Here is a 21,473-nt window from a genome sequence, read left to right as displayed (position 1 = left end):
GCCAATCACAGTGCCGTCAGCAAAGTCCACGCCCCACACTATATAAGACCGCCTACATGTCGGCGCTGTGTAGTATGTTTCTGGCATTGACCGAGAGAGTGTCATTTCATTTAAATTGAGCAGGCAGGTGATTCAGTTATCTGCAGTGTATTTAATATATATATATATATATATATATTGTAGACATGTCACTGGAGAAGTGATCGAGGGGGTGTACATCTCACCTAGGTTGCTACACAGTGTGAGATGGTAAATCCAGGATGGATCAGTTTCTCAGCAGCGATATGCTGCTGAGTTGTTATTTAATTTTGCCGGGCCTGGGTTTATATGGAATGGCAGGTAGGTTTGGTAGAGGGACCTGTCATTCCACATCCCCCGATCCAGTTCTGGGTTTGGGATCAGGTGAGCTTTGATCCTAATTAGCCTGGGAAGCTAAAGGCTCTGTAGGGTCTGCAGGTGATTGCTTCTCAGCCAGGGAATGAACAATCTGTGTGTTGAAGGAAGCTGCAAGCACAGCCACTGCTGGAGCTAAAACTCACCCTGCGATATCCAGGCGAAAGACGCTGTGTTTGTAAGTGTCAGATAGGTGAGCAGAACCTGTTAGTAAGCGCCCAGCCGGGCTAGGACTTTTATTTTTGTTGTACTTAGAAAGCACGGTGTTGCTGTATATTTTGTTTGCTGGACTGTTTGTACCACGAATAAACGCCAAGATCTGCTTTATCAAATTCCAAGTCTGCTGTGAACTGTGTCCAAACACACCCTACCCCGGGAAGATCCCTTACAATTGGTGGAGGTAGCGGGCAACGCGGTTGCTAGGGGCAACGGTGTGGACAGACTTGGCTACAGCTGCTGATGTCCTGGGTGAAAGCTGCAACTACACTCCAAAAACAGTCCAGCAACATGGAGGAGATGCTGAAGCAGTTTATGCAAGTGAGTTTGCAACAACAGCAGGCTCAGACAGAGGCCAATAGACGACATGAACAGTCCATGGCTGAACAACAGCAGATGATGGCTGCACAACAGCAGGCGCAGACAGAGGCCAATAGACGACATGAACAGTCCATGGCTGCACAACAGCAGATGATGGCTGCACAACAGCGGATGCATAAGGAAGAGTTGCAAGCTTTGCGCCAAAGCCAACAACAACTTATCGAGCACCTGATAGTAAATCGAGAGGCGCCTGTGGTTGCTAATCCACCCACAATGGAGGGAGCCGCTCCAGAGATTTTTTCTGGGAGAAGGACTGTGCAGAAAGCGCTGCAAAAGATGACTGCTGAGGACGATGTTGAGGCCTATCTAACAGTATTTGAGCGCGTGGCTGAGCGAGAGAAGTTACCAGCCGCTGAGTGGGCAGAGGTAATTGCGCCCTATTTAACAGGTGAACCTCAAAAGGCCTACTATGACCTCAGTGAGCAAGAGGTTAAGGACTATACTCGGCTAAAAGAGGAGATGCTTGCCCGACTAGGAGTTACTACTGCAGTCCGTGCCCGGAGGGTACGCAACTGGAGCTACAGTCTGGACAAATCAGCGAGGTCCCAGATGTATGACCTAATCCATTTGGCAAGAAAGTGGTTGGAGCCAGACACTTCTACTCCTGCACAAATCCTAGAGAAGGTCGTGATGGATCGCTACCTCCGAGCCCTTCCTACTGACTTGCAACGCTGGGTGGGACAAGGTGATCCTAAGAATGCAAACGAACTTGTCAACCTTGTGGAGAGGTTCCAGGCGACTGAGGACTACCTCCGTGATGTTCCTGCAGCATCTTCACCTCCCCGGAGCGCCAGATCTGTGCCGTCAGCTGGTAAGAGACTTCCATCTATTGGGGGAGTGTGGAGGGGTGCTGATGGGGGGAAAAGGGCTCAAGTGGTGTCTCAGGGACAAAAGACTGGTGATGGTCCCGGGTGGCTAAGGGGCTCTGAAAAGGACTCCTTGCCAAAGAGACCAGGCCCTATCCAGTGTTGGAGATGCCATGAGGCGGGACACGTGTCGGCCCATTGCCCTCTTACCTCTGAACCCATGGAATGTGACGCTAGCAGGCGTCAGTCGCTATTTGCGGAACCATCTTGTGCTGCAGTTCCTGGACTAGAGACTGAACCGCAAATCTGCAACATCACAATCAATGACTTTCCTGTTAAAGCGTTAATGGACTCAGGAAGCCTTGTAACCTTGGTGCATGCTAGCCTGGTGACTGGGGACTTAGAGTCTAAAAAGCATATGAGTGTTGTGTGCATACATGGTGATACAAAAGTGTACCCTATAGTGCTGGCTAAAGTCGGGACTGAACAAGGCACCGTACAATATGAAGTGGGTGTGGTTAAAAACCTCATGCATAATGTAATATTGGGGCGCGATTTTCCATTATTCTGGGCTCTTTGGGAAAAAAGAAAAATCCCCAAAAGGAGTGAGGATACCTCTAAGGGGGTTGCCTTGTCCACTGTGAATGATAAAAATGTGCAGGATGAAAATGATTGTTTTCCTTTGCAGGTCCTGGCTGGGGAGGAGGAGGCTCCTCCCACTGAGCAAAATATACTAGACTTAGAGGTGTCTAGCGATAATTTTGGGACTGCACAATTACAGGACCCCACTCTCAAAAATGCGAGAGAGCAGGTTGCTGTTATGAACGGGGTACCTCAGGAACCAGATGCTGAAAAAAGATTTCCACATTTTTCGGTGACTAATGATCTTTTCTATAGAGTCAATAAGATTAAAGATGAGATTGTGGAACAGCTTCTGGTACCTAAGCCGTACCGGCGTCAGGTGCTTGACATGGCACATAACCATGTTCTTGGGGGACACTTGGGGACTGACAAAACGCGAGAGAGGGTTCTCCAGAGGTTTTTTTGGCCGGCCATATATGATGACATTAAAAAATACTGTGAGTCGTGCCCCACATGTCAGGTTAGTGCCCCAGTGTCACATTTTCGCAGTCCTTTGGTTTCGCTCCCTATTATAGAGGTGCCTTTTGAGCGTATTGCCATGGATTTAGTGGGTCCCATTGTAAAGTCAGCTAGAGGACACCAGTATATTTTGGTAGTCCTGGATTATGCGACCCGCTATCCTGAGGCTGTACCCTTAAGAAACACTGCATCTAAAACAATTGCACGTGAGTTGTTTTATATGTTCTCTAGGACTGGGATCCCCAAAGAAATCCTAACTGACCAAGGTACGCCATTTATGTCGAAAGTAATGAAGGAATTATGCAGACTATTTAAAATCTCACACATCCGTACCTCTGTGTACCACCCCCAGACGGACGGATTGGTGGAGAGATTTAATAAAACTTTGAAACATATGTTGAAGAAAGTGGTGGCAAAAGATGGTCGTGACTGGGATCATTTATTACCCTACCTCATGTTTGCTATTAGGGAGGTGCCCCAAGCGTCCACAGGGTTCTCACCATTCGAGTTGGTCTATGGTCATCACCCTAGGGGTCTACTAGACATTGCAAAAGAGACATGGGAGAATGAGTCCACCCCATACAAGAGTGTTATTGAGCATGTAGCACAAATGCAGGACCGTATAGCCACTGTAATGCCCCTGGTAAGGGAACACCTCCAGAGAGCTCAAGAGGCCCAAAGTAGAATTTACAACCGGTCCGCAAGAATCAGGACATTCAACCCAGGCGATAGGGTCCTTATACTAGTCCCCACTGTTGAGAGTAAATTCTTGGCGAAGTGGCAAGGTCCTTATGAAATTGTTGAAAAGATCAGTGAGGTGAACTACAAGGTGCACCAACCAGGTAGAAGGAAGCCTTTCCAAGTTTATCACATAAACTTGATCAAGCCCTGGAAAGACAGGGAATCCTTGGGGGCGACAAATACTGTTAATAATTTGTCACAACCAATCCCTCCAGTCAAGGTAGGTGATACTCTATCAGTGTCACAGAAACAGGAGGCTCAGGAATTTTTACAGAAAAACAAAAACAAGTTCTCTGACCTCCCAGGGCGTACACACCTCATCCATCATCACGTTGAAACTGAGCCTAGAAGCAGAGTAAACCTTAAGCCCTATAGGATACCCGAGGCACGTAGGGAAGCCGTATCTGCCGAGGTAAAACGTATGCTTGCTCTGGGGGTAATTGAGGTGTCACAGAGTGAATGGTCCAGCCCAATTGTGCTAATCCCAAAGCCCAATGGAACTTGGAGGTTCTGTAACGATTTCAGAAAGTTGAATGAGATCTCCAAGTTCGATGCGTATCCTATGCCCAGGGTAGATGAGTTGATTGAGAAGTTGGGTAACGCCAGGTACATAACCACCCTCGATCTCACAAAGGGCTATTGGCAGATTCCACTTTCTGACGAGGCTAAAGAGAAAACTGCTTTCTCCACCCCTGATGGGCTATTCCAGTATGTAGTGATGCCGTTCGGGTTACATGGAGCGCCTGCAACTTTCCAGAGGTTGATGGACTTGATTCTGCGACCACATCGTGATTACTCAGCTGCCTACCTCGATGATGTGGTCATTTTTAGCCCTGATTGGGAAAGTCACCTCTGTAAGGTACAGGCGGTGTTGGATGCCATAAGTGATGCAGGGTTGACCATAAATGCTGAGAAGTGTGCTCTAGCCCTAGAAGAGGCCAAATATCTGGGCTACATTGTTGGAAGAGGATTGGTTAGGCCACAGCTAAATAAAATTGAGGCAATACAGAATTGGCCTAGACCCCTGACAAGGAAACAGGTTAGAGCTTTCCTGGGTATTACGGGTTATTACCGTAGATTTGTGCCGAACTTTGCCTCAGTTGCTGCTCCGCTAACTGACTTGACAAAGGGCGGAAAGACAGCAATGGTCACGTGGACCCCAGAGGCCGAGGAGGCTTTCCAAAGCCTTAAGTCTGCCTTGTGCCAACCACCTGTGTTAGTCACCCCCGATTTCAGGCGAGAATTTCTGGTCCAGACAGATGCCTCTAACACAGGCTTAGGTGCAGTACTCTCACAAGTAGTGAATGGTGAGGAGCATCCGGTGACGTACTTGAGTAGAAAACTAACCCCGGCCGAGAAAAATTATGCCATTGTGGAGCGAGAATGTTTGGCAGTGAAGTGGGCCCTAGAATCTTTAAAGTATTACTTGCTAGGCAGGAAATTCAAGTTGGTGACAGACCATGCCCCCCTAACATGGATGAAGTTAAACAAGGAGAGAAATGCAAGAGTGACTAGATGGTTTCTCTCCCTACAAAACTTTAATTTCACTGTGGAACACAGGCCAGGGAAATTACAGGCAAATGCTGACGCATTGTCAAGGGTAAGTTGTCTGTGGGGACAAAAGGCTCAGCCCTCCGGTCTGAAAAAGAGGGGGGGGATATGTAGACATGTCACTGGAGAAGTGATCGAGGGGGTGTACATCTCACCTAGGTTGCTACACAGTGTGAGATGGTAAATCCAGGATGGATCAGTTTCTCAGCAGCGATATGCTGCTGAGTTGTTATTTAATTTTGCCGGGCCTGGGTTTATATGGAATGGCAGGTAGGTTTGGTAGAGGGACCTGTCATTCCACATCCCCCGATCCAGTTCTGGGTTTGGGATCAGGTGAGCTTTGATCCTAATTAGCCTGGGAAGCTAAAGGCTCTGTAGGGTCTGCAGGTGATTGCTTCTCAGCCAGGGAATGAACAATCTGTGTGTTGAAGGAAGCTGCAAGCACAGCCACTGCTGGAGCTAAAACTCACCCTGCGATATCCAGGCGAAAGACGCTGTGTTTGTAAGTGTCAGATAGGTGAGCAGAACCTGTTAGTAAGCGCCCAGCCGGGCTAGGACTTTTATTTTTGTTGTACTTAGAAAGCACGGTGTTGCTGTATATTTTGTTTGCTGGACTGTTTGTACCACGAATAAACGCCAAGATCTGCTTTATCAAATTCCAAGTCTGCTGTGAACTGTGTCCAAACACACCCTACCCCGGGAAGATCCCTTACAATATATATATATATATATATATATATATATATATATATACATCCAGGCTTGTATGTATATTATATATAACCACTGTATCCAGTTTAGCTAGATCTGACTGCAGTCCATTCCTGGCGTACAGTTACTAATATACTTTCAGGCAGGCAGGTGATTCAGTGAGCTGCAGTGCATAAAATATATATACAGTCTCCTACATATATATCCACTGCATTCTAGTCTAGCCAAGCCTATATCTGACTGCAGGCCATTCCTGGTCTACGTTTTCAAATATACTTTCAGGCAGGCAGGTGATTCAGTGATCTGCAGTGCAGAAAATATATATACAGTATCCTACATATATATATATATCCACTGCATTCCACTCTAGCCAAGCCTATGTCTGACTGCCGGCCATTCCTGGTGTACGTTTTCAAATGCACTTTCAGACAGGCAGTTAGGTAATTCAGTCATCTGCAGTGCATCAAATAAATATACTGTCTCCTATATATATATCCACTGCATTTTAGACTAGCCAAGCCTATATCTCACTGCAGGCTATTCCTGGTGTACTTTTTCTAGTAAATTTCAGGCAGTGTTCTGCTAATAAAATTTTACAGCATGTCTGGAAAGCCACCAAGGAGAGGCAGACACTTACAGGCCACTAAAAGAGGGCAAGCAGGCTCTGTGTCTACAGCCAACAGTGCTGGTCTTGGACACAGTGCATGCTCAGCACATGGCCGTGGGGCATGCTTGCCTTTTTTTCTGCAGCTGGCCGTGTTGATCCACAACATGCAGAAGAGTTGGTAGAGTGGATATCTAAGCCGTCCTCATCCTCCTCATCCTCTGTCACCCAGGCTCAGAGTAGTTTGCCTGCCAATGCAGCTGCCAAAGTGGCCTATTCCATCGGCTCAATGATCAGTCACTCCTTCCTAAGCCCCACCATCATGCCTGAAAGAGTCCTCCAAACTGTTCGACCACAGTGTTGGGTACATGCTGCAGGAGAATGTGCAGTGTTTTGAAGGCTCGGATGATGGTACCCAGGTTGAAGAAGGCAGTAACGTGAGCCCAGAGACAGGGGGTGGACAAGAAGGACAAGAAACTGGCAGTCATGTTCCCCCAGTTGCAGCATACTGCCAGGTTTGCTCCAGTGACGAGGATAGAGGGGATGATGAGTTCACTGACTCTACATGGGTGCCTCCAGGGGCCAGCTTAAGGGAAGCCACTCGACTGCATCACACCGCAGAGCTCCGCATGTGCAGGGCACTGCTGACTCCCAACGTATTTTGAAAAGCTCTTTGGCGTGGGCCTTTTTTGATACGTGTGCAGCAGATTGCACCATTGCTGTTTTCAACATATGTCTGAAGTGTTTCAAGCATGGCCAAAACAGCAGCCGATTGGGCACCACATGCTTGACCAGACATGTCTCGACCTCCCATGCAATCTGTTGGCAACAGTATTTAAAAAACCCACAGCAAACCACATGCTCAGCGGCTGAATGCTAGCTTGGCTAAATTGCTAGCACTCCAACTGCTGCCTTTTCAGCTGGTAGACTCTGCCCTCTTTTGTGAATTTGTGGAATGTGTGGTACCTCAGTGGCAGGTTCCCAAACTCCATTTCTTTTCATGCTAGGCCATTCCAGCTCTCTACCGGCATGTGGAAGGCAATGTCTTGGCCTCATTGGACAAGGCAGTCAGTGGTATGGTGCATATTACCGCTGACTCATGGTCCAGCAGGCATGGACAGGGATGTTACCTTTCTTCCACTGTGCACTGGGTAACTCTGCTGGCAACTGGGAAGGATGCCTGACAGGGTGCAGTATTGTTGGAGCTTGTTCCGCCACCACGCCTCCAAAACGCTATGCTAGTAGTGGTGATTCTGCCACACCTCTCTCCTCCACCTCCTCCTCTTCTTCTTCCTCTATGGCCTCTTCCTCTGCAGATTTGTCCTTGGAACCAGTGGTGCTCAGTAGGCATTCAAGGATCTATGCAAGCACTCAGGCAAAAAGATGCCCTGCGGTGCTTGAGTTGGTCTGCTTAGGTGACAGGAGCCACATTGGGGCAGAGATTCTGTCAACTCTGCAGGGGCAGACTCAGAGGTGGTTGACTCCACGCCAGCTTCAGCCAGGAATGGTGGTTTGTGACAATGGCACCAACCTCCTCTCCGCCCTCCAACAGGGAAACCTGACCCATGTTCCCTGTACCATGTTTCCGTGAATTCTTTGTGAAATGGTAGGGGTACTTTTGTACCCCCTTACCATTTCAAACAGGGGGCCGGGATCTGGGGGTCCCCTTGTTAAAGGGGACTTCCAGATTCTGATAAGCCCCCCGCCCGCAGACCCCCACAACCACCGGCCAGGGTTGTGGGGATGAGGCCCTTGTCCCCATCAACATGGGGACATGGTGCTTTGAGGGGTCACAAACCCCCAAAGCATCCTCCCAATGTTGAGGGCATGTAGCCTGGTATGGTTCAGGAAGGGGGCGCTCTCTCGTCCCCCCCTCTTTTCCTACGGCCTGTCAGGTTGCGTGCTCGGGTAAAGGGTCTGGTATAGATTTTTAGGGGGACCCCCACGTAAATTTTTTGTTTTAATTTAATGCGGGGTTCCCCTAAATATCCATAGCAGACCTGAAGGGCCTGGTAATTGAATTTAGGGGAACCCCACGCTTTTTTTTTAATCAATGAATGAATTGTCAGCTCTGTAATACAGAGAACACTCATTGAGTGTTCTCTGTATTACGGGAGCCGACAATTCAAAGTGATTTTAAAAGACTTTTTTTCCTTGTGAAATTACACCAGGGACAGTTCTAAGCACGGGAAACATGTGCCCCTTCACAGGCATACTATATACACCCCCCAGGTACGAAATTTAAAGGAATATTACACTTTTATTGTTTCACTTTAATCATTATTAAAATCACTGGCCCTGAAAAAACTGCAGTTTTTAAAACTTTTTTTTGCATTGATTCATGTCCCCTGGGGCAGGACCCAGGTCCCCAAACACTTTTTAGGACAGTAACTTGCATATTAGCCTTTAAAATTAGCACTTTAGAATTTGAACGTTCGAGTCCCATAGACTTTAATAGGGTTCTAAAGTTCACACGAAGTTTAGGTCTGTTCGTAGGTTCTGGTGCGAACCGAACAGGGGGGTGTTCGGCTCATCCTTATACCTGAACATACAATTATAAAAAGCCTACTTTTCAGGTCAATAGACATAAGGGTACAGGCAGATGAGGAACCCATCCAGGTCTACATTAAGGGGACCGCACCTACCCACCTTACAAGTTAATTGAACAGAGTTGTTGTAAAGCAAGGAGCTCGGAATGAGGACATGAGCCTTCAGGAAGATAGTGTCCACAAAATCTAATAAAAAAAAGAAATAACAAGCATAATAACGGGGTTATTATAGTGCTATACCCCAAGGGGAGAAAATAATAAAAAATGAAAAAAAAAATGTCAAAATTAAAAAAAGTCGCACAAAAGCGCATCACAGCCCTCAAAATCCAAAATCGCTCACCTCTTAACAGTTCTGGGCTGCAGGTGCTTAGCTTCACCGATTAACACACGATTGGAGAGAGAAGAGGAGGGAAAAGAGGAAAGGGAGCAGAGGGAAACACCCTTGCTCCCAAACGCAGCAATTCCACAATGCCCAAACAGAGCCAAGTCCTATCCAACTTGCAGTCTATATATCTAGAGTGGAAACAGTCATACAAAATACTGCCCATGAGAACATAAAGAGATATACTCAGCAAATGCTCAAACACATGGCCATAAATCTCATTTTTACCTGTCAGATGTACACACAGCGAACGTCCCGAGCTTTCAAACACTCCCGGCCTGTCCCACGACAGACCAGGTTTAAATAGCCCTCTCCATGGCGCCAAAGCGTGACATGTGACGTCACAGCGTCATGGCGCCAAGCGGACGCTAAAACGGACGTCCCGGGTCACCAGGCTGCCGCCGGAACCAGAAATGAGCGTCATTTCCGGTGCACCTAACCTGTCAACAGGAAGAGAAATTACTCACCCTGCTGACACCTCCTGGACAAAGAAGATAATAGTCCAGAGGTCTCCGGAGGATGATGTCCTTTATAGGGACATCCCACCGGGTCCATAGGAGGGCACATAAGCCCCAAAATGGGAGCACGTACCCCCCAAGAAATTCAGGACCCTTGGGCATCTATACGGGCCTCTATTGGCCAAAAGAGGGCCCCTCCGCAGGGTCCACAGTGAAGGATGAACGAAAAAAAATATATATATTTTTTATTCAAATATTTATTATATCCCTCCACACATTTGCAATCCAAAAGGTATAGTTTTAATACCTAACATCAAGGAAAGCTCATGGCACCAGAGCCAGATCACACAAGCAAAGCACCACGAACACTCCGTAAACAATACGAAACATAAAATTAATTACAATAAACATACACTGAGATAAAGGCACCAAACGTTCGAGTCTTACCCCATAGATAGAACCACCCACACAGAACACCGATCCTAAAATTCAAGAAGCAAGTTAGAATAAGCCCATCTGGGCCAAAGCCACTTCATTACAGGAATGGCTTATAGCTAATCCCCTCATTGAGGCCAGGGAAACGAGTCGCCTGTAAGGAATAAATCCATCTTGTTTTAAGCTGTAATAATTTTTTATCCAAGTCACCCCCCCGACCATGTGGAGGAAGATGTTCCAAGCTGAAGAAACCAGTGGATTTAAGATTGAAATTATGATAGAGCCCCACATGATGACTTATAGGGGTCTCCATCTTTCGTTTCGATATTAAAGAGACATAGTCCCTTATACGGTAAAATAGGGGGCGTTTTGTTTTGCCCACATAGAAAGCTCCACATAGGCATTTCATAAGATAAACTGATCCTATTGACTGACAGTTAGTCCTTTGTTTGGGTGTCCACATGTTACCATCTGGGAGCACTACACTCCTCCCCTCCAAAATAAACCGACAAAAATCACACTTACCACACGGGTATGTACCATGTGTAGTGATTTTTGTGGTTTCACCACTCCTATAGTGGCTTGAAACTAGACTGTCTCTTAGAGAGTGTGACCTTTTATAGATAATTTCCAGATAAGGTTGCACGAATTTTGAAATCCTCTCATCTGGTGCGAGAGATGCCTGTTAAACTTAGTAATGACCCGTGTTGAGGTAGACACTTTCTTTCATCTAGGTTTATACAGCAGGGATTGCCGATCCAAATCCCCAACCCGGTTATAGGCCTTCTTCAACCCAGTCCTATTATAGCCTCTCTCCAAGAGCCTATCTCGCAGAGAGTTCGCTTCTCTTTGGAAGTCCTCTTCACGTGCACAGTTACGTTTAATATGCAGGATTGGGTGTAAGGAATACTTTTGACTAGACTGCTTGGGTGTGATCTGATTTACATGGTGCAGGAATACCTGGGGGCAAGGTCAGACTTGGACACCTTTCCCACCGAAAATCCTCTGGCTTACTGGGTCTTGAGGATGGATCACTGGCCAGAGCTTGCACAGTATGCAATTGAGCTACTGGCCTGTCCTGCATCCAGCGTTCTTTCGGAACGCACCTTCAGTGCTGCTGGTGGCTTTGTTACCGATCACAGGGTGCGCCTGTCCACCGAATCAGTTGATCGACTGACCTTCATCAAGATGAATCAGTCTTGGATCACCCATAGCTACCAAGCACCTGAAGCTGATGTAACAGAATAATTTTTTTTTAAATATCACATCCCTTCAAGACTGCCTATGCTGATGCTGAGTGACTGTCCTGTTATGTTGATTGTCTATCCTCTTCCTCCTCCGCTGATATGTTGGAAGAACATTTCTGGTTCTGGGTGATGCCATCAGCCCAATTTTTCTGCCCCTGTTTAACAGGGGCGTTTAATTACAATTTTTGATGCAATGCTTTGCAGCAGGGCTAATTCCTGCAATAAAACTAGAGTATATGGCAGAGGTTGCAGTGTGGTGGCACCAGCACCAGTGCCTAAGGCCCAATTTTTCTGCCCCTGTTTAACAGGGGCGTTTAATTACAATTTTTGATGCAATGCTTTGCAGCAGGGCTAATTCCTGCAATAAAACTAGAGTATATGGCAGAGGTTGCAGTGAGGTGGCACCAGCACCAGTGCCTAAGGCCCAATTTTTCTGCCCCTGTTTAACAGGGGCGTTTAAGTACAATTTTTGATGCAATGCTTTGCAGCAGGGCTAATTCCTGCAATAAAACTAGAGTATATGGAAGAGGTTGCAGTGTGGTGGCACCAGCAGCAGTGCCTAAGGGCAAATTTTTCTGCCCCTGTTTAACAGGGACATGTAATTACAATTCTTGATATAATATTTCACAGGAGGGCCCCTTCCTGTGCCCACCCAGAGTAACGGTGAGGACTTATAGTGTTGTGGCACCAGCACCACAACCACCAAAGGTCAATTTTTCTACCACTGTTCAACAATGGCATGTAATTACAATTCTTGATATAATTGTTCACAGCAGGGCGCTCCAGCGCCCACCAAGAGTCACTTTGAGGGCTTACAATGTTGTGGGAAAACCAACACCTTGTTCCGCCATTTCTGCAGAGCATATAGGGCAGGCCCCTACTTTCAAACATCCAATTTACAAACATCTCCTACTTGCAAACGGAAGGAGACAACAGCAAGTGAGATGAAAAAAGATGTACGACAAAACAAATTATACAGGGGTGATAACCCTTCCCTATGTTTTCCAAAAAGCTTAAAAATAGTTTTTTTGACTGGAGCTACACTTTAAAAATGTACCAGTTGAAAATTACAAACAGATTCAACTTAACACAACAAACCTACACAGTCCCTGTCTTGTTTGCACCGCCTGTATACTGCTGTTCTGAGTATATAGGGCCTGGGTGCCACACGCATTTCCTTTTTTTAATATGGGTACAGGATTTCCCTTAATATGCGTACAAGACCCAAATAGGCTGGTAATGGGCAGGGAGAGCTACCCATGCCATTTTTCTCAATGATTTTCAACCATATTGCAGGAACCAGATATAACATTAAAACCGCAAGCAGTTTTAAATGGTGTTATTTCCGTTTAATGTCATTTTGTGCAGGGACTGTTCTAAACACGGGAAACACGCGGCACTTCACAGGCATACTACAGACACCCCCCAGGCACCATATTTAAAGGAATATTTCACTTTTTTTTTTCACTTTAATCATCATTAAAATCAGTGCTCCCACCAAAACGGCCATTTTTTAAAACATTTTAGGCATTGACCCATGTCCCCTGGGGCAGGAGCCAGGTCCCCAAACCCTTTTTAGGACAGTATCTTGCATATTAGCCGTTAAAATTAGCACTTTTAATTTCGAACGTTCGAGTCCCATAGACTTCAATGGGGTTCTAAAGTTCGTTCGAATTTGGGGTCCGTTTCGAAAGTTCTGGTGCGAACCGAACCGGGGGGTGTTCGGCTCATCCCTAGTCACTACTTAAAAAACACGCTTTAAAGACGACGCTTTAAATTTTTATACCAGTTACATGTTTTGAGTTACAGAGGAGGTCCAGGGCCAAAATTATTGCTCTCGCTCTAATTTTCGCAGCCATACCTCACATGTGTGGTTTGAACAGCATTTAGATATGTGGGCGGGATTAAGTACGCATTCACTTCTGCATGCGAGCACACGGGGACGGGGGGCTTTAACCACTTTCAGACCGGACCAATTTGCTGGTCAAAGACCAGACCACTTTTTGCGATTCGGCACTGCGTCGCTTTAACTGACAATTGCGCGTTCGTGAGACGTGGCTCCCAAACAAAATTGACGTCTTTTTTTCCCCACAAATAGAGCTTTCTTTTGGTGGTATTTGATCACCCCTGCGGTTTTTATTTTTTGCGCTATAAACAAAAATAGAGCGACAATTTTGAAAAAAACGCATTATTTTTAACTTTTTGTTATAATAAATATCCCCCAAAAATATCAAAAAAAAAAATTTTTCCCTCAGTTTAGGCCGATACGTATTCTTCTACATATTTTTGGTAAAAAAAATCGCAATAAGCGATTATTGATTGGTTTGCGCAAAAGTTATAGCGTTTACAAAATAGGGATAGTTTTATAGCATTTTTATTAATAATTTTTTATTATTTTTTTTTACTAGTAATGGTGGCGATCAGCGATTTTTATTGTGACTGCGACATTGTGGGGGACCCATCGGACATTTTTGACACATTTTTGGGACCATTGTCATTTATACAGTAATCACTGCTATATAAATGCAGTGATTCCTGTGTAAATGACACTGGCAGTGAAGGGGTTAACCAGTGGGTGGCAGTGTAGGGGTTAAGTGTTCCTAGGGATGTGTTACTAACTGTGGGGGGGTTTGGCTTTCATTTAGTGAACACTGATCTCTGCTCCAATCACATTGAGCAGAGATCAGCGTCACTAGTTGCTAGGCAGAATGGAGAAATGTTGTTTACAATGGCACTTCTCTATTCGGCCGCTCCGTGAGACGATCGCGGGGATGCCCGCAGCGATCAAGTCCGCGGGTCCCGCGACCGGACTCCCGGGGGTCCCGACCAACACGGGAGCGCGCCGCCGGCAGGGTGGCAAATTTTAAGGGACGTACATGTACGCCCATTTGCCTGCCCGTGCCATTCTGTCGACGTACATCGTCGTGCGCTGGTCGGCAAGTGGTTAAAAATGTTTTTTTAATTTTACTTAATTTATTTTAGTTTTAATTTTTTTTTCCCAAAAATAATTATTTTGATCACTTTTATTCCTATTACAAGGAATGTAAACATCCCTTGTAATAGGAATATGACAGGTCCACTTTACAGTGAGATATGGGGTCAATAAGACCCAACCTCTCACCTCTAGGCTGGAAAGCCTGAAATAAAAAAAACAATCCTGGCTTTGATCGTAGCTGTGAGTTGGTAGAAGCACCAGGGGGCGGAGGGAGAGGGGGGTCGTCCCCTCTCGCCTCCTGTAGTAATGATCAAGCAGTGGAACAGCCATTATGATCATTCTTATGGTGTAGGGAATCGCCAGCTGAAAAAGCTGATATCTGAATGATGCCTATAGCTGCAGGCATCATTCAGATATCCACGCACAAATTCAAGGAAGTAATATGACGGCCGGCAGGCGGGAAGTGGTTAAAACACATTTTTGTTTAACACAAAGTTATTTATTTATACAATATTTCTAAAACATAGCATGTACATACCAAAAATGACACCCCAAAATAGATTCTCCTACTCCTCCTGAGTACGGCGATACCACATGTGTGAGACTTCCACTGCCTGGCCACATACAGAGGCTGAGTACAGCTGAGAATTGCTGAGTATGGCTGAGCATGGCCGAGTATGGCTGAGCATGGCTGGGTATGACTGGGTACGGCTGGGTATCGCTGAGTATGGCTGGGTATCGCCGAGTATGGCTGGGTATTGCAGAGTGTGGCTGGGTATCACCAAGTATTGCAGAGTATGGCTGGGTATTGCAGAGTATGGCTGGGTATAGCAGAGTATGACTGGGTATAGCAGAGTATGACTGGGTATTGCAGAGTATGGCATGGTATTACAGAGTATGGCAGGGTATTGCAAAGTATTGCAGATTATGGCAGGGTATGGCAGGGTATTGCAGAGTATGGCAGGGTATTGCAGGGTATGGCAGGGTATTGCAGAGTATGGCAGGATATTGCAGGGTATTGCAGGGTATTGCAGAGTATGGCAGGGCATGGCTGAGCATGGAGGGATGGCTGAGCATGGATGGATGGATGGCTGGATGTGACTGCAATTGTCACAGAGCAGCGCTGTGGGCAATACAGATCCAGCCCACAGCACTGCTGCCATCTGCTCCCTCCCCCTCTCCTCTCATAATGTGCCGATCAGTACACAGAGAGGAGAGAGGAACCGGCGTCATGACTAAGGATGAGCCGAACACCCCCTGTTCGGTTCGCACCAGAACCTGCGAACAGACCTAAACTTCATGTGAACTTTAGAACCCTATTAAAGTCTATGGGAATCGAACATTCACAATCTAAAGTGCTAATTTTAAAGGCTAATATGCAAGTTACTGTCCTAAAAAGTGTTTGGGGACCCGGGTCCTGCCCCAGGGGACTTGGATCAATGCAAAAAAAGTTTTAAAAACGGAGCAGTGATTTTAATAATGATTAAAGTGAAACAATAAAAGTGTAATATTCCTTTAAATTTCGTACCTGGGGGTGTCTATAGTATGCCTGTGAAGGGGCGCACGTTTCCCGTGCTTAGAACTGTCCCTGTACAAATTGTCATTTCGCAAGGAAGAAAAGTATTTTAAAATCACTTTCCATTGCCGGCTCCCGTAATACAGAGAACACTCAATGAGTGTTCTCTGTATTAGCCGACAATTCATTCATTGATAAAAAAATAAAAAATAAAATAAGCGTGGGGGTTCCACTAAATTCAATTACCAGGCCCTTCAGGTCTGGTATGGATATTAAGGGGAACCCCGCATCAAATTTTAAAAAAATTTGACGTGAGGGTCCCCCTAAAAATCCATACCAGACCCTTTATCCGAGCACGCAACCTGGCAGGCCGCAGGAAAAGAGGGAGGGACAAGAGAGCGCCCCCCCCTCCTGAACCGTACCAGGCCACATGCCCTCAACATTGGGAGGATGCTTTGGGGGTCTGTGACCCCTCAAAGCACCATGTCCCCATGTTGATGTGGAGAAGGGCCTTATCCCCACAACCCTGGCCGGTGGTTGTGGGGGTCTGCGGGCGGGGGGCTTATCAGAATCTGGAAGCCCCCTTTTACAAGGGGAACCCCAGATCCCGGCCCCCCCTGTTTGAAATGGTAAGGGGTACAAAAGTACCCCTACCATTTCACAAAGAAAGTGTAAAAATTGTTAAATAAGACACTGCGTCACATCACAGGGGGGGGCGGGGTCACCCATACGTCACTGGGGAACCCCATGAGTTCCCTCATCAGCGTCAGAGGGGGTGGGGTCAGGTGACGGGTGGCCCCGCCCTCCTAATATAAGAAACGTCAGCGCTGGGATCCCTGCAGTGTCTCCGCAGTGGAGACAGAAGACGGATGTATGGACAGCGCTGGACTGAAAATCACTCGTCGCTGGATCAGATCAGCCATCGCTGGACCCCGGAGAGATGATCATCCGTTGCTGGATAGCAAGAGTGGATTAGCACCGCTGGAATCTTTTTTTTATTTTTTTATTTAAAAAAAAGGAATTTTTCAAAAGTGTGTTGGTCTTATTTAACCATTTTTACACTTTCTTTGTGAAATGGTAGGGGTACCTTTGTACCCCTTACCATTTCAAACAGGGGGGGCCGGGATCTGGGGGTCCCCTTGTTAAAGGGGGCTTCCAGATTCTGATAAGCCCCCCACCCGCAGACCCCCACAACCACCGGCCAGGGTTGTGGGGATGAGGCCCTTCTCCACATCAACATGGGGACATGGTGCTTTGAGGGGTCACAGACCCCCAAAGCATCCTCCCAATGTTGAGGGCATGTGGCCTGGTACGGTTCAGGAGGGGGGCGCTCCTTCGTCCCCCCTCTTTTCCTGCGGCCTGCTAGGTTGCGTGCTCGGATAAAGGGTCTGGAATGGATTTTTAGGGGGACACCCACGTCAATTTTTTTTTTAATTTGATGCGGGGTTCCCCTTAATATCCATACCAGACCTGAAGGGCCTGGTAATTAAATTCAGGGGAACCCCCACGCTTTTTATTTTTTTTATCAATGAATGAATTGTCGGCTCATTGAGTGTTCTCTGTATTACGGGAGCCAACAATGGAAAGTGATTTTAAAAGACTTTTTTTTCCTTGTGAAATGACACTTTGTGCAGGGACAGTTCTAAGCACGGGAAACATGCGCCCCTTCACAGGCATACTATAGACACCCCCCAGGTACGAAATTTAAAGGAATATTACACTTTTATTGTTTCACTTTAATCATTATTAAAATCACTGCTCCTGAAAAAACGGCAGTTTTTAAAACTTTTTTTGCATTGATCTATGTCCCCTGGGGCAGGACCCAGGTCCCCAAACACTTTTTAGGACAGTAACTTGCATATTAGCCTTTAAAATTAGCACTTTAGATTTCTCCCATAGACTTGTATAGGGTGTTCCGGCTTTTCGAATTTGCAGCGAACAGCCCAAATTGTTCACTGTTCGCTGTACAGGCAAACAGGCAATGTTCGAGTCGAACATGAGTTCGACCAGAACTCGAAGCTTATCCCTAGGCATGACATGACGCTGGTTTGTTTACCAGTGAAATGCTCCATCATTTGACGGAGCGATCAAGTGGTAAACGTGCACGATCAGCGGGCATTTACCATGATCCCTGATCCTCCAGGTCCAGAGGATGTTCTCGGGTGCGCATCCCAGGCTGTGTGCAAGAGTGGAATTCTGGGAGAATGTCATAGTATGCCCTCCCAGAGTTAAGCAACCGCCCTGTAGCCTTCATTCGGCTATGGGCTGGTTGCTAAGTGGTTAAAATCACTGCTCCCGAAGAAACTGCCGTTTCCCCAAAACCCTTTTTAGGACAATAACTTGCATATTAGCCTTTAAAATTCGCACTTTTGATTTCTCACATTCGAGTCCCATAGACTTTAACGGAGTTCGAGAGTGTGTGGGAATTTTCGGTCTGTTTGCATGTTCTGGATGCGAAACCGGGGGGTGTTCAGCTCATCCCTAATTAGGAAGTGGAAAATGAGGGGCTTTTGGGAAATAAAAAGAAAAACCCATAGGTAAACTCAGGAGAAATACAGGCTGCTCAGGAAAAAGATGGTGTGGTTGTTTTTAAGGAGAACAATACAATGATACTTGAATAAAAAAGAGCTGCATGGTCAAGCTGCCAAAAAGAAGTCTTTACTGTACAAGTTCCACAAAAAAGCCTAGTTACAATATACCCAACAATACCTTGACATGCCTCATTGGCTTTTTTTGTGGCATTGGCACAGTAAAGGCTTCCTTCTGGCACCTCAACCATGCAGCTTTTTGTTCTTAAAGTGTTGGCGAATTGTGCTCCTTAAAAACAACCACACCATAATGTTGGAGAACAGCCTGCATTTCTCCTGCGTTTAACTGTGGGTTTTTTCTTTGTATCCTGAGCAATTCTTCTGCCAGTTGAGGCTGCAATCTTTCTTCTTAATAAGTGATTAAACAGTACGGACTGGCATATTCAAGGCTTTGGATATCTTCTTATATCCTTTTCCATCTTTGGAAGGTTTCATTACCTTGTTACGCAGGTCTTTTGACTATTCTTTTCTACCTCCTCATGACTCAGTGTCTAGCCTGCTTAGTGTATCCAGTGTATCCAACAAACTCGCTGACTATTTATACACAGACACTAATTGTGATTTAAAAAGCCACAACCTGTGTGTGCCCCCTTCTGTGTCTGTACTAAGGCCAAACATTCCAGGGTATGTAAACTTTTTATCAGGGCCATTTGGGTGATTTCTGTTATCATTATGATTTAAAAAGGATCCAAAAAACTGTTCACTTCCTGGATTTACACAGACACACAGAGGCACGCTTCCAGCTCTGCAGCCCTGCAGCTCTCATTGGCCCTCTTATGACTCACGCCCCCCTTTCTGACAAACTCTCACGAGAGTGAGAGAGAAAGCTGTGCATGATGCTATGAGCCTAGGCTTTTTACCGGACAAGAAACAGGAAGTGGGCTGTATAAGGTATTTACTGGCAGAAAAAAAATGTTTTACTATCCAAAGTTAAAATATTATTTAGGAATATTTATTCCTAAAGATTTAAATCAATTACAAGACTTAAATCATTATGTGATATATGGCAAAAGTTTAAAAGCACTTCAAAAATATGATAAGATAATTCACTCATGGATGGGAAGAATTAATGTAGTAAAAATGAATATTTTGCCTAAAATATTATTAGAAATTTTAATCAAAAATAAAAAAGATGGAGGTTTGCCCAATTTCGCAATATACTCACAGGCAGCATCATTAATAAGGATAATAGATTGGTTTCACCATGCAGAAAATAAACAATGGATAACTTTGGAAGAAGATTTAACAGGATTACAATTAAAATCCCTCCCATGGAATAATCCCCAATTTCGACCAGGAAAAAAGATTTAACTATCTTTATGTTGGCAACATTAAAAATCTGGGATAAGGTATTGAAAAAGGGCAGAGTATCTACAATAAATGGGCCAATGACGCCATTGTTCTCCAACCTGGAATTCCCACCAGCAGTATCGGCAGTTAATTTTATTAAATGGAACAGGTTGGAGAACACAAGATTAGTTCAGACCCTAAAAGAAGGTAAACTTCAAAAAATTGCCTGAAATGGGGCCTGCACATAATAATAAATAGATACAATATTATCAATTAAATTCATATATTACATTTTTGACACAGCAGTCCAGTATTGATAGACCATTAACCAAATTCGAACAATTGTTAATAGAAGAATGAAAACCAACTCATAAATGATCTAAAATCTATAAACTTTACTTTCTGAGGGACTCTAATGAGATAGCTAACATAAAAAAATGAGAAAATGAATTAGAGAGTCCGATTTCACTAGTAGAATGGGATAAAGTAATTTCATTAACACATAAATTATAAATAGAAGTTAAGCATCAAGAACGTAATTACAAAATCATGATGAGATGGTACTGGAGTCCAGTAGATCTGAATAAAACAAATAAAGATAATACAGAGAAATGTTGGAGATGCCTAAGGGATAAAGGAACAATGATACACATTTGGTATGAATGTCATGTGGTGAAGGAATTCTGGCATAAAATATTTGAAATATATAAAGAGGTTTTCGGAAACTAAATGAAACCAAGTGTTAAGGTTTTGATATTGTCAATAACACCGGGATCATTGAAATTTATAAAGACAGATATTCTTCACCATATAATAAATGCAACTATAAAGATAATAACTCAAAATGGAGAAAAACAATTGGTCCAACAATAATGGAATGGATATGTGAAATGAATGAAATACAATATATGGAAGAACAGATAATGTGAGAGAGGGGTCAGAAAAGGACCAAAAGCCCATAATGTGGCAGCAATGGGAAAAGTTTCGGATGCCGATAAGATTGAAACAACTTTTGGAAAGGGGAACAGAACATTCCATAGAGATTGGAGGGAATTCTTTTCTTTTTTTAAGAATAGTAAAGATGAATTAAAGGAATGGGAAAATATGATTGGATGAATGGCCTGGATGAGTAGTAGTATGGATGTTTTTAAAATATGTTAAATATTTAAATATAGAATAAGATAAATATAGAATAGGATATTAGAAATTATGATGATGTATTAAGGAGAGGATGTTATACAATAATAGGATGTATAGGTTGGGGATTTTGGATGTTTATATGTATTTGAATAACTGTTTTAAAGAAAAAGTTTAAAAGTTTAATAAAGAGAAATTGAAAACAAAGTTAAAAAAACAAGGGCAGAAGATTAAATAGATAAAAAGTTGGAAAAAATGACTGAAGGTCCACTTTAATATTTCTGAATAAAACAAAAAAAAAAAAGAAGGGGAGCTTGATCATGTGACCATTTCAAGTCATGTGACCTTATCTCCTTCAGTCACAGAGGATACTCTGTTCTTTACTAAGAGCCCTTTCACAGTGTGGGTGTATCAGCAGTAAAGGGTCGATAG

This window comes from Lithobates pipiens, unplaced genomic scaffold, assembly GCF_037356315.1.
Source record: "Lithobates pipiens isolate NorthernLeopardFrog02 unplaced genomic scaffold, aLitPip1_a1.2 Scaffold_18, whole genome shotgun sequence".
Lineage (NCBI taxonomy): Eukaryota > Metazoa > Chordata > Amphibia > Anura > Ranidae > Lithobates > Lithobates pipiens.
Note: the sequence above shows the minus strand (reverse complement) of the source record.